Source organism: Anguilla anguilla, chromosome 4 (assembly GCF_013347855.1).
Source record: "Anguilla anguilla isolate fAngAng1 chromosome 4, fAngAng1.pri, whole genome shotgun sequence".
Lineage (NCBI taxonomy): Eukaryota > Metazoa > Chordata > Actinopteri > Anguilliformes > Anguillidae > Anguilla > Anguilla anguilla.
This window is the reverse complement of record NC_049204.1, coordinates 61,435,907-61,446,455: the sequence shown is the minus strand read 5'-3', so window position 1 is coordinate 61,446,455 and position 10,549 is coordinate 61,435,907. Positions and strand designations below refer to the sequence as shown.

Sequence of the window (10,549 nt, the reverse complement as noted above, 5' to 3'; positions counted from 1 at the left end):
AATTTTCAGTTTGCTCTCATAAATATTCAATTGCAAAACAACATAAAAGCACAGAATGGTTTTGAAAGGTCTACGTGACAATCCCGTGGATAACATTACATATCTCCTTTATCACCCACAATGCATCACTGTTAGAGGACATGGTGCATTTACAAATTCATCCTGGCAGACTGTCAGATACTTTGAGCCAGTGGCCTAGTAAAAAATCAATCAGTTGTACTTATAGACGCGCACATAAAATCTGACAAAAAAATCCCTCAGTCATAAATAGACCATCAAGCGGACATTTCCCAGTGTTATAATCCCGTTATTATAATTGATTGAATCATCTCTTAAGTTAGGTGTTCTGCGAGGTGTGTCTAGGTGTCCTAGACTGTATTCATCCTTTTGTGTGAGTTTGGGTGTGTTTCCAGACAGATAAGATACTGCATTTGCGGTATGCTATCAAGGCACATAACTTGATGAATTTATATATTTTTAAGGTATATTTTATGGTTAATATTTTAAAGCTTCCAATGAGACAAATTCATATGGGACCAATTGGCATATGTACTTTGAATCAACACAGAACATTTTACTGTGTAGGTAACAGAGCACCGCATGTCTTATGCAAGTGCAATATCAGCTGTTCAGCTTTAATCCTTCGAGATCACAAACCAATCATCTTACCCACAAAAGCCCTGGAGATTAGAGGGATTCATGGGCCTTTTTTTAGAGTATATTTTTATTTATTTCATTGTTTTTGTTTTCTGTTTTTCTTTTTTTGTGTGTGTCTGTTTTCCAGATGATTGACCTAGAAATCCATCTCTCACAGACATTATGAAAATGAAATTATGGGTGAATAAATTGTCCAACAGGCCTATTAATGTGCTGTTTGATCTGAGAGATTGACCTGTGTAGTGTCGTACCAGGCGCTGACCTTTAGGTGAACCACACTGGTAAAGGTAGCCACACACGACGCCATTTGACCATCTAACGTTAGCCATATCACGTACCTCAAGTGCATTATAAAACCCCATGCACAATTTTCTCTTTCTTTTTTACTTCAGCTATATCTACTGTGTAAGTGTGTATTTGTCTGAATCTGATGCTGTCGTTTATGTTTATGTGCAGTGCAGCCTCTGTACTCTAGCACATTGGATAACACATTGGGCAATAAATATGCAGTTAAGGTACAGACTTTCAGCTTTAATTCAAGGGTTATTGACATCAGTACTGAGTTATCTTTATTTTTATTTTCTATTTTCTATTTTTAGGAATTACAGCCGTATATATAGTCCGACCCCACCCCCCCCCCCCCCCCCCCCCCTATTTTAGAGGACCAAAAGTAATTGGACAAACATTTACCATAATCTCAGAATACTAAAGGACTACTGCAGTATGATTCTTTAGAAAATGTACTTCCTAGAGACTGAAAGCCTGTGTGTGATGACTGTGAAGCTGTGGCACAGGATTAGTACTGCTAGCCCCATAAAAGAGTCTGTTTAGTCTTCCTTTCACATTTTTTTTTTGGATGAAACTCCATTCCTTTTGCCTCTGAAAGAACATCTGTGGTTTTGAGATAAAAGGCAGCTAAGCAATTGAGGAATGGGGTACACAACACTCTGAGGAGGATGTTGGATTGAGAATATTGATTTGTATTTTTTTTTTATAACATAAAATGAAGGAAATGCACGACCCTGTATTTATGAAAGTAATGGAAATTCTTTTTTTATTTGTTATTGTGTTTATTCCGTTAATTTCAAAAGCTACACAATATCCATGCATGTTTGTGAGTGTTTGTGTATAGACATACAGTACGTATTTGGAAATGTGTGTAAGTATGTGTGTGAAAATATGTGAGAGAACATGGGTATGCATGTGAGTGAGTGTGTGGTAAAAACCATGTGCATGTATGTCTGCAGTTATTACTATGATCGCATATTGCATATTTTTTGTTATTTCTGAGTGTGTATGTGTGTGTGTGTGTGTGTGTGTGTGTTCGTGGAAGGTTAAAATATGTACCTGAATTCAGCATGTGTGTGTGTGTGTGTGTGTGTGTGTGTCTGTGCATGTCTGTCTCTGTGTGTGTGTGTGTGGGTGTGTGATGTAATCTCTCTGGTGTGTGTGTGACTGATAAGACAGCAATACAGCACACACCCTCACCACCCCTGTAGCACAAGTTCCTCTTTACCACAGCTGGAAACACGGTGTGCTTCACCCACGTTAGACACACTACAGTGCATCACTCACATTAGAATGTGGATGTGGAGTGACCTTTCCGTGACCTTTTGGTGAGGACTGTGCAGGCAAACAGCTGGCAACAGGCAGTAACAGGAGAGACGCCCACCCCCTCTCTCCCCCGCTCCCCCATCGCCCCCGGAAACTCAATTCCCCCGGGTAACCCTACCCTCATGCTTCTCTAAAGAGAGACATGAGAGAGAGAGAGAAGGAAACACAGAGATGGAAACAGAGAGAGGGAGAGAGCAAGAGAGAGTAGTGATGAGGGAGAGAATGGTTATCAGGGAAAGAAGAAGAAACTGAAAAAGGAGAGGAGAGGCAAAGGCAAACAGAAAAAAAGGAGTGAAGAAAAATGGAGGGAAGTCTTAAGTAAAGTATTATAGGAGAATTTGAATGCAACCAGGAGCCTAAGTCAGTAAGTCCAGCATCCTCTCCCAACCTATTTTCTCCACCCACCTGTCTGTCACACTCAAACAATCAAACACGGCCAAACTAACAAGAAGCATGTCATGGCTAATTTGTTTAATTCCATCCAATAGTATATAAAAGATCATTTAACATTGTTCTGACTTGGTTATTGTTCATGGACAAGGCCTGTATATGTGCTCTCCTCATGGGGAAGTTCTGTGTGTTTATTTACAGGTTTGCTTCTGATAGGAACAGAGGAGGCCCTCGCCCCGCCCTTTTATCACCCAAATTTCTTCTTCTTCCTCTCCTTATCGGACCTTGCAGAGAGAGGGAAAGGGCAATCCTCCCTGAGATATGAGCCCACACAAAGAGAACAACCAACACAAAAAGACATGAAAGAGGAGGTACTGTAGTTCAGATCAGGTTTGGGTTTCTCTTGGGCTTGGACTTGTGGTCCATCGGCCTACTTCCTGGTCTGCTTTCATTTATACTGTATATGTGTGTGTGTGTCTGTCTGTATCTGTGCGTGTGCAAGCGTGTATGTGTGTGCATAGGTAAGTGTCCGCTTCTGTGTGAGTGTACTGTACTGCACTGTGTACAAAGTGTGTAAACTTGTCATTTTATTCATAAGAGTTTGTTGTGTGTTCCTGCATGCCTGTGTAGTGACCTGCTTCCTGCTCCAAAACTAATACGCAGCACTGCACAGCAGGAGGAAGGCCTCACTCACGGTTCATCGAGCTCTGTAATGTTGAGGCAATGTCATTGTGCGAATACGTGGTTAATTTGGAGTCATTTTTGGTCATAGTAATTGAGCCTGTCAGCTCAGAACATTCCTTGTTTCTTGACCCAATTACGGTAACTGGCATGATTGCACACATGCTAATACACTCACACACTCTCACACATACACACCCACACATGCGTAAAAATGCTCGTGCACACACACCAATATCAGTACACCTCTAAATTCATTTTGTACGTCGCTTTGGATAAAAGCGTCTGCCAAGTAAATGTAATGTAATGTAAATTCGAAACATTAATAGAAGATGACATGAGATATTAAAGCAGTACAGAAATAGCATAGTAGTAGAAAAGCAGTGAAAACAGTCAGATGATGTCATAGGTCCCACTGTGAAGTGAACAGTATCGGGAAGCAACAGTGATATTTAACGGTTAGGAAACTGGGCTTGTAACCAAAAGGTTGCGGCTTTCTTCCGAAACAAGGTGCTTAACCAGGGTATATAAGCCTCAGTACATAATCAGCTGTATGAGAATGGATACCATGTAAAAGTTTAACAGCTTTATAAGTCGATCTGGATAAGTGCGTTTGCCAAAGGCTTGTAAAGTAATCTAATGTAATGGCATTGCACAACACGATTCACTGCTCAGGAAAACTCCGGTACAGTCAGTGGGCTTCGACAGGGCCGAGCCGCGAACTCGTTCACACCTGTCTCTGTGCTCTCGGGAGGGCAGTTAAAGGGCAGGGCAGCCGCTTAAGAGGATCGTCTTAATTTACCTCAACAACGGCCAAAGAGCCTGATGGATATCACGTATAAATATGTACTGAGGATAATCAGACCTCAGTGTACTTGTCAAATCTGACTATAACGGAAGGATTTCTCTCCTTAAAATAATGTGTAATGCATACATAAATCTCCATCTGCATCATCATAAGTTTAAAGTAAAGTACATTTTTGAGAGCATGCTTCTGGCGATGGTCAGTCGATAATCGGTCCACGTCTGCAGTTTTTATCCCAGGAGTGACCTCTTAAGAATGCCATGTACCCTGGCTTAGGGCCTTGCAGTCTGATGTTGCCTTGAGAGGAATGGGATGAGGCTCACAGTAGATATAGAGTCACGAACACAAAGTTCCTGGATCAGACATATTCTTGACAGACCCAGCCAGTCCTGACAGCATACAGACTGTGTTGGGCAGTCATGGTGCTGCAGAATGTCAGGGTTTCTAATTGCGGTGGGGGGTGGCACAGTGGTGCAGTGGGTAGCACTGTCACCCCACAGCAAGAAGGCCCTGTGATAGATGGATGAATGAATTGTGGTAGGTACTACTCTTGTACACAGTGTGTAGTTTAGAAATTATTTATTCATGTAATATTATTATTTTTCATGTTTTATTATCAGCCTGGGGCATCAGTAGCTTCTCCTGTCAGAATCCATTTCGGAAAAAGCCCCTTGGCACATTATCCTGGCCAGTTCTGCTCACCAGTGAAGCCATAATTTTCACTGCTGTGGCTACGCACCTGCCTGGAGAGGAAACTCAATTCAATGAGCTTCAGTTGTGCTGTTATATCGCTTTTTATAGAGGCACTGTCACAAAGATGCTTTACAGAAAAACAGGAGATGGGAAATTGGGAAAGACAGAGCTTTAATCCACAAAAACCTAGCAAGTGATGGAAAAAAAAAGAAAGGGAAGGAAAAAACAAACAGTTTCAAACAGTAGTAAGCAAAAACACTGGTAGAAAGAAATCTCAGGAGGAACGTGGATATAGAGGGGAAGAATCTGCTGTTTAAAGGGGCAGTACGGCAACTATTTATATCCACAAAGCCAAAGCATGACAGAATTCTGGGGCGCAGTGTCTACGTCCTTAAAACAATTGTTGAAACAATGTTTTAAAACAGTATTTTGGTTGAGACTTTTGCGACAACATACAGTTGGCGTACTTTGAAGAAAGTAGTTTCTGAAATGCTCTGTGGATGTTTGTGAATAACCTTGGCGTTATATTTGTAAGGAGACGTTGAGTTCTTCAAATGTAAATTTTTGGCACTTCAAGGCCACAAAAGTTGGGGACCCGTTGAGGTTCGTTGTATCAGGATGAGCTACAGCAGATATCTCCAAAACCTGTCAAATCTCAGCAGAACTATCTAGATGGATGGATAGAACTCTGGGTAAGTGGAAACATTTTTGGCTGTACTGGCCCTTTAAATACCTCAGTAGTGCAAGTATGTATAGTTGCTGAATCTGAACTTAGCAACGCAGCCAGATATTACACATTTCAATATATTTGTAATTAGATGACAGTGCAGGAACCACAACGTCTTATTCAGTCATGGGTTCAAACTTTATTGGTTCCCTTTAAAACAACAAACAACAAATGTGTCATCGATGTTCAAATTGTGGTTGAATTGTTGTACGCCGATGTTTGGTAAGAACCCTTGTGGTTGAACATTGAGTTGCAAAATTAAGGTGAGGCAGTCTCTGGAATTGCAGTTTCGGCTGAAGTATATATATATATATTTTTTTTTTTTTCAGCGTGATATTGGTCGTGTCACACACAAATTTTGTACATCAGCCTCCTCACCCCAGACCAGTCCAGGATGGATAGACCTGCTGGAGCTCAAAGCTGGCCTGGGCATAGCTCTCAGAGTCTTAGAAGTACTAAAACCTCTCCACCACAACAAGCAGCCTCACTGCAGCCCTATGCCCAGTATGGGATGAAGCAGAATAGATAGACGGATTATAGCTCCCAGGAGAGAAGAGTGTTCAGTCAAATTCAGAGTCAGATTGCTTTATTGGCACCACAAGAGAAATCTCAAACTGCCAAATCACAGATACGTTTACAGACATAACACATTTTAAAAATAGATTGTTACCCTAAGGAAGTATGATCGCACATCAGTCACACACTCATTTTCCAGGCCTTAACGTCTACTTTTAGCTCCGTGGAAACAGAACGCAGAACTCGCTCGTTACACTGCTTAATGAGTCAGAACACAAATGTCCTGGAAATGCCAGAACACAAAGACAATATTGTTATTTTATGCAAATATTGAACATAATATAGATTTTTTTTCACCCTCTGCCACAGGAGCACATCAATAAATTCATATAAAAATTCATACAAAAAAAAACATTGGCAACTGAGGCTGAACAGCCCTTCACAGGAACCAAAGACACAGGCCCATCGGATTTGGAATATTGGAACGGGTAACTATAAAATTGCGTCTGAATCCAGTATTAGTGAAATGCTTTTTATTTTAGTGCCAACAAATCTAATACTATTTTAGCCTGGGAGCTTCTGATGTCTGTGACATTTGGCTGCGCCCGTCACTGTTTGTTTTGCTTGCGAAACAAAGTGGTATTATGTGCTGCTTCAAGCTGTGTGTCCACAGGCCCAGGCCCCTCCCTTGCCACAACATTAACTACATGATTGACAGGCTCACAGACCAATCACAGAGCACATGTAATCAAGACAACACAAGTCACAAGAACACCTCACAGTGAAGTAGCTCGAAACAGACCATAGAAAAACTGACAATGTCTGTACTTGAACTTAGCTGCATACAGACCACTGAGTTTAATTACACTTATAAATGATTATTGCCATTTCATAATTATAACATTTTCCTACAACATGATTCATTCTCACTCAAGGGAAAAAAAACTTGCTGTCTGCTCCCAAACAACTGACTTTAAAAATGAATCACAAAAATGGGATTATGAAAAACAAAATTACTTCAACATTAGAAAATAATCAAAATGATTAAGATGTTTATGATTATGTAAATAAGAACCTGTATTATCCTAAATCAGTATCAAGCTCAAGACATCAGATCCAAAATTCATCCAATATTCATCCATATAAATGACAAGGAACTGAAATAGACGATATTACCTATATTCCATAAATTCTATAATTGTATTTGTACTAATAAGTAGCAAACAGGATTAAACAGAGAACATAAATCGCTGCATCATCAGTTTCCGGTGTAATAAAGATACTCATTTCCCACAGGTTTGGGATGAACGCTGGACATTCAGGCTCAAGGAAACGGATTAACGCTGGATTGAGTGGCTTCCTCTTGGCCAACAGACCGCTCACAGCTCTCCTCTGACAGATTACATTCATTTAATTCAACAATGGCCCACACACAGGTGAAACAGGAGCCACATGACCTCCCCAGACTGCCCTGTGTGGCCAGTGTGAAACTCAGTGGAGATCAAAATGGCCAATCAGCTCGGGCAAGATCGGCCAGACAAAAAGCCTTCTGAGTTCCGGATAGTATTTCAGAGTTTTTTTTTTTTCCCCCTCCGTTTCAAATAAATTACAACAGCAGAGAATTGGCACCAGTACTGATTCATTTCTTTGTTTTGGCATAGGTTTTTGTGAAGATGAAAATATATAATACATTCCTTTCAATGTTGCAATACTGCAAATTAATATGCATCTCCCTACTTGGACTGCCAATTTTACCAGCTAGTTTATCTATTTCTGACTGTAACCTGGAAATTTTGTTTCAAATGTTTAATATTTTGCTCTAACATATCCCTTATTACATTTCTGTTACCATTTATTCTATTTCAACTATTGCACCAGGGATGGGCTCTTCCCATATTCTGCTTCCTCGCAAGATTTCTTCTCACCTTCTCACCGCATTTCTTTTCTCACCACCGTTGGAGCATTTTTATTTATTAATTCATTTTACCTAAATTGCTCGCTTTTTGGGGTTTCTGGCCTGGTTTGTGCACGAGTGTGCGTGTGCGTGTGCGTGTGTGTGTGTGTGTGTGTGTGTGTCGAACTGGAGTTTGGAATCCTGCCTCCTGTGTCCACATAATAGTCGGTAGACACCCCCACACTATATTGAGAGAGCTGGTTAATCATGACCCGATTCTGTCAGCAGCAGGATTGAATTTGAGCTTGTGTTTTCATCACACCTGGAATACCACATAGATTACAGAACAGGAGAGAAGAGAAAATGAGCATTGCTTCATATAAAGAGGCCCCTCGGTGTCAGGGCTGTCCTGCGCAGAGCACGTTTGGCTGTTTCATGTGGATTTATGGAGTAATCTGGCAGGCGATGCTAAGGTAATTGAGTTATACTATTGAGAGAATACTATTCTCTCTCTCTCTCTCTCTCTCTCATCATCCCTCTCTTCCTGCCTGTCTTCTCACCCTTCTCTATTTCTCCCTCTCTCTCTCTCTCCCCCACCCACTCATTCTTCACCCTCCCTCTTTCTCCTCTCTCTCTCTCATTCTCAGGCGTTTTATCATCGTATTACTTTGTCACTATTGCAGTCTATGTAACAAACACAAATATTTTTTCCAGTCTCCTCCCCTTACACTGCAGTAGCTGCTCAGAAACCAGTCAGCCATTACATTTTTTTGTTTTTTTTAATGTATTATGCAAAGTGGCCTTTAGGTAATATTACAACATTGACACAATCCTACCTGAACATGCAAAGTTGTCAAAGTTAAGAGAACCGAATGGCATGCATACATAAAACATAAGTGTTTATGGTAATACCAACTTGATTGTATTTATGGTCGCTCGGAAGTAATGTAATACGTAATATTACAAGTATTTTTTAATTTTTTTAAGGAATATAACAGTTCTCATGAACCCAAGCAAATTGTAATTCCTCAACAGAATGTCAAGTGTGTGAATGTCTTGGTTGTGGTGCATTTTTTTTCAGTAGTCTATCCAAGCATTAGTGTTACTTATGTGCTGCCAATAGGAACTGGAATTTAATCAACATTAATCCATTCCCCACAGCGCGCACTGTTGAAATTAATTGGCTGTCTACTTTCCCCAGGAAGTGGTAGAGCTGAAAAAATGTGCATTTGATGTTTGATGTTTATTACAGTAATGAAGTCCTCAGCGTTTCATTAGAGAAGGGCAAGACTGCGTGACAGCACAAAGGTCTACTGCGATGGAAGTTAATTGGCAGGTCAGAAGCAAAAGAGATCTCTCAATTTTCATCAAATTCCTATCAGCCGAGGCAGGATGCTGGGAACTAGGTTGCCAGTTGTTCAAGAGTTTGATCCCTCGTCTTTTTCCATTTCTTTAACATCCTTTCATGTTGATGTTGAGATTTTTATATTTGGAGAGTTATGCTTCGTTCTGGCAAGCCTGAAGAAAAGTACGACAATGAAGTGTGCGTGTGTGCACGTGATTTCTTTTTTAATGCTGTGGCAACCTGGCATGAATAACTAATGTTATGCTAATTAGTTTTGGTAAAATTGTTGCAATTCTTTCAGGACAAGCAGGAATCAAAATTATTTAACAGATTTTAAACATATACAGAAACATTGATGTAAAAATGTTTTAGTGAGTTAGTGAAGTCAGAGGTTTGTTATCTCTTAGTAAGCCCAAGTTTGTGTGCTTCTCCACAGGCTACAGCACTTTGTCATAATGTCCTGAATCACCCTGTTCTCTGCACTGGCCCTGGTTGCCATGGTGATGGTTCAAATGTTTCAAATTTGAACTGACACTCCTCAACAGTCACTGACTAACTGTTTCTCCTGAGCTTCTATTTGAATGTGATTTCAAATATCATTTATGGATTTTTTTTTTTTAATCGGGCATCTTCAGGACAACCTCCTGCCAGATGAAGATTGTATTAATTCATTGCCAGATTTATAGCCCACTTTTCTTATAACAGTGTATGGTACAATCCATTACATAAGTATAAATATTCATTATGAATCTCTGGTTTACCGAGCTCCTCATTTTGAAATTGATTCTGTTGTAATGCCTAAATGACTGGATAAAGCCTGACTGTCTGTCCTGGGCTGACAGGATAATCAAACTCACTGAACATCGCTCTGTGTGTGGCTCCCTTGACCCTTTTTAACTGTCCTGTTTTTAAAATTCCTTTTGGGGCAGAATTATTACAGCTATAGCTGTGTAAAGACAGGCTAGCTGTTAAGTGATGTTTATTTTTGTTTGTAATACTAATTGTAGGTTTGTTACCCTAACTTCACACTTAGTGATTATAAACGAGATTCTAATTTTAATATTTCAATGGACAGGTAAAAACTATTTTTTTCTGTTATTGATGACTCAGAATAGGGGTTAGATAAACCTGGTTAAAAAAAATTAATTGAAATAAATTCACCATTAACTGCCAATTACCTAACTTTACAAGAATGTGGAGATTGTGACAAAAAAAAGTAATGGACAC

General features: G+C 40.0%; 2 long non-coding RNA genes across 2 annotated transcripts; both read left to right on the top strand.

Annotated features, from left to right (window-relative positions):
* The first annotated feature begins 2,458 nt into the window (after positions 1-2,458).
* On the top strand, positions 2,459-7,682 carry LOC118226190. The gene is made up of 4 exons (XR_004764982.1): positions 2,459-2,635; positions 2,863-3,032; positions 6,453-6,571; positions 7,380-7,682. It is a non-coding gene; the product is annotated as an uncharacterized LOC118226190 (long non-coding RNA).
* Positions 7,683-7,734: 52 nt separating this feature from the next.
* On the top strand, positions 7,735-10,174 carry LOC118226191. Its single transcript, XR_004764983.1, has 3 exons — positions 7,735-8,450; positions 9,230-9,313; positions 9,759-10,174. It is a non-coding gene; the product is annotated as an uncharacterized LOC118226191 (long non-coding RNA).
* The last annotated feature ends 375 nt before the right edge of the window (positions 10,175-10,549 follow it).